The sequence below is a fragment of the Piliocolobus tephrosceles genome, chromosome 1 (assembly GCF_002776525.5).
Source record: "Piliocolobus tephrosceles isolate RC106 chromosome 1, ASM277652v3, whole genome shotgun sequence".
NCBI classification, from domain to species: Eukaryota; Metazoa; Chordata; class Mammalia; order Primates; family Cercopithecidae; genus Piliocolobus; species Piliocolobus tephrosceles.
In genome coordinates this window covers 215376918-215383874 of record NC_045434.1, presented here as the reverse complement: position 1 = coordinate 215383874, position 6957 = coordinate 215376918, and the positions used below count along the sequence as shown (strand labels likewise).

The window sequence follows — 6957 nt, the reverse complement described above, 5'->3', positions numbered from 1 at the left end:
GAGCCACCGCGCCCGGCTGAGAGTTATTCTTTAATGAGTAGAGTTTTCATTTTGGGATGACAAAAAAACCACACCTGACTAATTTTTAAATTTTTTGTAGAAACAGGGTCTCACCCCATTGCCAACACAACAAAAAAGCTGTGGCCAGGCACAGTGGCTCATGCCTATAATCCCAGCACTTAGGAATCGGAGGTGAGTGGACGACCTAAGGTCAGGAGTTCGAGACCAGACTGGCCAATAAGGTGAAACGCTGTCTTTACTAAAAATATAAAAATTAGCTGGGCATGGTGGCGTGCGCCTGTAGTCACAGTTACTCAGGAGGCTGAGGCAGGAAAACAGCTCCAACTCAGGAGGCGGAGGTTACACTGAGCACAGATCACACCACGCACTCCAGTCGGCCTGGGTGACAGAGCAAGACTCCATCTCAAAGAAAAAAAAAAAAAGAAAGCAATGTGGTACGTACTTCAGCAGCACATACCCTAAAAAACTGGAATGATACAGAGAAGACTGGCAATGGGCCCTGCACAAGAATAACATGCAAATTCATGAAATTTTCTATATTATTTTTTTCAAAAAGAGATGGAGAACTGTGGGTTAGGTTCTGAACCAGATAAAGGACACTAGGGGCCAGGCGTGGTGGTTCATGACTGTAATCTCAGCACTTTAGGAGGTCGACGCCTGCGGATCACAAGGTCAGGAGATCAAGACCATCCTGGATAACACGGTGAAACCCCGTCTCTACTAAAAAAATACAAAAAATTAGCCAGGCATGGTGGCGGGTGCCTGTAGTCCCAACTACTCAGGAGGCTGAGGCAGGAGAATGGTGTGAACCCAGGAGGTGGAGCTTGTAGTGAGCCGAGATTGCACCATAGCACTCCAGCCTGGGTGACAGAGGGAGACTCCGTCTCAAACAAAAAAAAAAAAAAAAAAAAAAAGGCCGGGCGCAGTGGCTCACGCCTGTAATTCCAGCACTTTGGGAGGCCGAGGCAGGTGGATCACGCAGTCAGGAGATCGAGACCATCCTGGCTAACACGGTGAAACCCCATCTCTACTAAAAATACAAAAAATTAGCTAGACGTGTGGCGGGCGCCTGTAGTCCCAGCCACCCGGGAGGCTGAGGCAGGAGAATGGCATGAACCTGGGAGGCGGAGCTTGCAGTGAGCCAAGATGGGGCCACTGCACTCCAGCCTCGGCAACAGAGTGAGACTCCATCTCAAAAAAAAGAAAAAGCAATTAGGGAAACATGTGTTTCTAATTTACATAAAACAAAATAATTTTTGCCACCACACCCAATTAATTTCACAGAACAAAAATGAGTAGCAGATCCATTTCCTAAAATGAGAAAACCCCATAGTTTGTTTTTGGAGGTTAGAGGAACAAGTTATGGAAAGGCCCTGAGTTTGGTAGATGCGTGTTCACTTTTAATATTTTATACTCTTCTATTTTTGAGTTTTGGTAAGCATCATTACATATGAATTTCATAAAACCAAGACATTCGAGAAATACATAATACATACCCAGAACTGGTTCTGTAATGTTAAGTAAAGAAATGCAACCAGGAGGGGTAAATTCTGTCTGTCCCAGATCACATTCCAAATAGTCAACGCAGGGAAGACTGCAAATTTTTAAAAAGAAAAAAGAAAGAAAATCCTAACTAGCTTTACTCGGTAGAAAGGATAATCAGACAGTAAGGATTTCACATGACACACAGGCATAATCCCCACATAGCACTTTAAAGTGAAGCCCCAAGATGACAATTGCTGTTTAAAAACGAGTCCAGAGAAATGCGGTGCAGACGTGGTCACAATGTCCATTTATAACATGGGCACAACTTGCTCTTTCAGAGAATTTTTTTTTTTCCAGACAGAGTCTCACTCTGTCGCCCAGGCTGGAGTGCAGTGGTGCAATCTTGGCTGGCTACAACCTCCATTTCCCAGGCTCCAGCAATTCTCCTGCCTCACCCTCCCAGGTAGCTGGGATTACAGGCATGTGGCACCACGCCCGGCTAATTTTTGTATTTTTAGTAGAGACGGGGTTTCACCATGTTGGCTAGGCTGGTCTTGAATTCCTGACCTCAAGTGATCCACCCGCCTCGGCCTCCTAAAGTGCTGGGATTACAGGCATGAGCCACCACACCTGGCCATCTTTCATGTAAGTTTATTTTTTCTTGAGACAGGGTGTCACTGAGTCACCCAGGCTGGAGTACAGGGATCAGAACTCACTGCAGCCTCGACCTCCTGGGCTCAAGCAATACTTCCTCCTTAGCCTCCCAAGTAGCTGGGACCACAGGCACATGCCACCATGCCCGACTAATTTCTAAATTTTTTGTAGAGACAGGGTCTCATTATGTTGCCCAGGCTGGTCCCAAACTCCTGGGCTCAAGCAATCCTCCTACCTCAGCTTCCCAAAGTGCTGGGATTACAGGCAGAAGCCACAGTGCCCAGCCATTTTTTTTTTTTTTCTGAGATAGAGTCAGAAAAATGGTCAGGAGAGGTCAGGAGATCAAGACCATCCTGGTTAACATGGGGAAACCCCATCGCTACTAAAAATACAAAAAATTAGCCAGGCATGGTGGTGGGCACCTGTAGTCCCAGCTATTTGGGAGGCTGAGGCAGGAGAATGGCATGAACCCGGGAGGAGGAGCGTGAAGTGAGTTGAGATGGTGCCACTGCACTCCAGCCTGGGCGACAGAGCGAGACTCTGTCTCAAAAAAAAAAAAAAAAAGGCCGGGTGCAGTGGCTCCCGGCTGTAATCCCAGCACTTTGGGAGGCCGAGATGGGCAGATCACGAGGTTAGGAGATCGAGACCATCCTGGCTAACATGGGGAAACCCCATCTCTACTAAAAATACAAAAAATTAGCCAGGCGTGGTGGCGGGCGCCGGTAGTCCCAGCTACTTGGGAGGTTGAGGCAGGAGAATGGTGTGAACCCAGGAGGCGGGGCTTGCAGTGAGCCTAGATCGCGCTACTGCACTCCAGCCTGGGCGACAGAGTGAGACTCCATCTCAAAAAAAAAAAAAAAAGAAAATTCCCAGGAGTTCAAGACCAGACTGGGCAACACAGCAAGACATCATCCCTACAAAAAAAATTAAAATAAGAAAATTGGCCAGGCATGGTGGCCCATGGCTGTAGTCCCAGCTGCTTAGGAGGCTGAGGTGGGAGGATCGCTTGAGCCCAGGAGTTCAAGACTATGAGGTATGATTGTGCCATTGGACTCCAGCCTGAGGGAGACCCTGTCTGAAAAAAAAACAAACCACACACATACACCAGAACTCATGAATACAGACTCTGAGACCAAGTGTCTCCTCTTGGAAGTTCACCTGCGGGCAAGGCAGTCAGCCCACGCTAGAGCATTGTCATCTGCTGCAAAGCAGCGGGCAGCGAGGACCGGATGCCTCAGCTGGGCAGCTTTAGAACTGTATGTAATCTCTAGCTAGAAGCCAAGAAGCACTCCCTCCAAATCAAAAATCCCACTTAATGCCAAAAACCTAGCAATGTGTCAAAGCCATAAGAAAAGCACTCTTACCTATTTAACAACTGGTTAATCAGGTATCTATTAAATGTTGACTTTCCAACATCCTGGGATCCACAAACCAGAATGACAGGGCAGCCATCTACTTCTTCTGAAGGGGAAACAAACATTGATCGCTAGAATTAGCCGTCTTCCTTGGACTCGAATGATGACTAATAAGCATCTGGGGGTTTGGTGGGCAGACGTTCAGGGTGATCAATGTGTATTAAGTATTACTCACCACAGGAAACATTGACTAACTCTTCCAGGGCTGAAAGGGTACTCTCGGTTAACTGAAGGCCTTTCCTTTTTTTCTCTTTTCTGATGCCAACAGACCTCAAGGCTAAATATTCAGGTTTAATCTGGGGAGTTGGACTCTGAAATCAACAATTTAAACTTTCAGGTTAAAAAATGCATAGTTTTTTCTTCAGTACTAAATTAAACAAGCCTCACCCAGTTGTGAGCCAGAGAAGATAAATTGTTTCCTCCCTTTGTCTCCTGCCCCAAAATCCAGCCCATCAACAAGTGTTGCCAACTCCATTCCTGAGTTATCCACGTCTGTTTTCAGTTTCTGCTTTCTCCCAAGCTGCCATTGCCTCCGCAGCAGACTCCAAAGAAAAAGATAATGCGTGGTAAGACATGACTGCAGAGGAAGCATTCAGCAGGGGGCCCTGGCTCTAGACCAGGTGAGTGATGTAGAATTAAGTCGAGGCAACCTCTGAAAACATAAAGCAAAAACACACAGAACATATGCAAACAGAGTTGAAAGGAGGGAGAACACAGGTCTGTCAAGTTCAGGACTGGAAAAGCAATCCAAGGAAAGGAAGAGCAGACTCTTGCTGAGGCAGGTAAGGCTCAGTTGGAACCAGCTCACCACAGAAGAGGATGAAGGAAGGGACCCCCTCCATGAGCATATCCTCTTGCAATTCATCAACACTGAGAATAAAGACATCATAGGCCGGGCGCGGTGGCTCACGCCTGTAATCCCACCACTTTGGGAGGCCGACATGGGCAGATCACCTGAGGTCAGGAGTTCGAGACCAGCCTCAACATGGAGAAACCCTGTCTCTACTAAAAATACAAAATTAGCCTGACATGGTGGCACATCCCTGTAATCCCAGCTACTCGGGAGGCTGAGGCAGGAGAATTGTTTGAACCTGGCAGGCGGAGGTTGCAGTGAGCTGAGATCGCACCATTGCACTCCAGCCTGGGCAACAAGAGCGAAACTCCGTCTCAAAAAAAAAAAAAAAAAAGACATCATAAAGAAATGTGAAGCAGGCTGGGTGCAGTGGTGCAGCCTGTAATCCCAGCTACTTGGGAGGCTGAAGCACAAGAATCGTTTGAACCCAGGAGGTGGAGGTTGCAGTGGGTCAAGATTGTGGCACTGCACTCCAGCCTGGGCAACAGAGCGAGACTGTGTCTGCGTCTCAAAAGAAAAAAAAAAGAGAAGCAGCCTAGTGTGAGGCTTTATATTGGTAATGCTGGATCCTAGAAAACAACAGAACAAGGCTTTCAACAATTTGAGAAAAAAGTCTTCTGAACCAACCATTCTACACTATGTGCAATTATCAATCACTGAGGGCAAAACAAGAACATCTAATAAAATTAGATAATCAAGTTTACTATCTTCCTTATGTGAAAAAACAACTCCAGAATCTACTGACACATCCAGTGGGTGGGATAGGGAGAAAAGTATCCAAGAAAGAGCATAAGAAATATGAAGAGTGGTGGTGAAGTCCCAGAAAAAAACAGATAAAGCTGAAAATAAATGTAAAAAGAATGTCGCTGCCCAATGGCATCTGGAACATTCTTTCAGGAACAAAGCCTTGAGAACAGGCAATTCCATCTCCTCCTCTGCAGTCCTAGTCCAGCTACTGGACTCTGCAGTGGACTAACAGGCAACCACAACAGTCCGTTCACTGTCCCACTCTCATTTCCTCTCTCCTTTCACTTCAAATTCCCCACACCCACCTCGTATCTATCTGCTTCCCACACGGTGATGACCTTGGTTCCATTTCCCAGTGCAGCAGGAAATAATCAGAGGACAACTTCTACGTCCGCTGGCCCTCTCCTCGGGACTTCCTCCAGCCACTATGAATGACCTGGCTGTGCTCCTAAGGCCACATGATGCCAGAACCAGAACCATCCCTAGTAGCCAACTTACAGACATAGTTCCGGCAGCCTCTCCTCTCTCTGCTAAATGGTTACCTCCCCTCTCCTCTGGATCATTCCCATCTGCCATGTTCCAGCATGTTTTTCTCATCCATCTTAACAAAATTACAAAAATCTCCTGATCATACTTACCCCTCCAACTACTGCTTCAATTCTTTCCTTCCCTTTACAGCTAACTTCTACCAAAGCAAAATACTTTACTACTAAACCCGTGAGTCCCTCTCCGCCCAGGCTCTTGACCCCATTCCAATCAGGCTACTTCCCGGCCTCTACAGCCAGTGCTTTCTCAGGTCTCACCTGACCACCAGCAGCATTTATCACTGCTGTTCAGTTAAGTCTCATTTAAAGACTTCCTGACCTACAGGACATCACACACTGGGTTTTCCACCAAAACCAATGACTATCTGCTGCTCACTCATCTTTGCCTGGACCTCTTCTTGGAGTGCCCTAGGGCTCAGAGCTGGAACCGTCTTGTTTCTATCTATTCAACTCCATAGGCATTATTATTGCATCTGGTAGCCTGGGTATCCTGTCTGCTGAAGGCTTCCATATTTCCACCTCCAAACTCTTCCCTGAACTCCAGACTCATATACTCAACTGCCCACTTGACATGTCCAGCTGGATATCTACCAGGCATCTCAAGGTTAACAAATTGAAACCCACTCCTCCTGCAGTGACTCCATCTCAGTTAATGGCAACTACATGCACCTCAGTGGTTAAGCCAAAAACCTGCTGTGATTCCTTGATTCTTCCTCACCCCTCACATATCCAGTCTGTCTGCCAATCCTGCAGATTAGACTCCACCTACTGGCCCATGGGAGACAATTATAGTAATAGAACTTAAGGAAATGAAAAAAAAAAAAAAAGAACTTAAGGAAATGAATAATATGGCCAGCAAAAATTTAGAGATGAGGCTGGACACGGTGGCTCACACCTGTAATCTCAGCACTTTTGGAGGCAGGTGGATTGCTTGGGTCCAAGAGGTCATGACCAGCCTGGGCAACAGGGCAAAATCCTGTCTCTACAAAAACTACAAAAATTAGCCGGGAGTCATGGCGTGTACCTGTAATCCCAGCTACTGAGAGGCTCCGGTGGGAGGATCACCTGAGCCCGGAAAGGTTGAGGCTGTAGTGAGCTGAGATCTTGCCACTGCACTCCAGCCTGGGCAACAGAGACTTTATCTCAAAAATGCAAATAAAAGCTCTCTTCTAGGGATGTTGTCTACAGGAAGTGAGAATGGTCCAGCATTTGACACACCATCATAGGCTTTCCTACA

At 46.8% G+C, this 6957-nt stretch overlaps 1 non-coding gene across 1 annotated transcript; it reads left to right on the top strand.

Moving 5' to 3' along the window:
• The first annotated feature begins 459 nt into the window (after positions 1-459).
• On the top strand, positions 460-565 carry LOC111544690. The gene has a single exon (XR_002732252.1). It is a non-coding gene; the product is annotated as a U6 spliceosomal RNA (small nuclear RNA).
• Positions 566-6957: the final 6392 nt, after the last annotated feature.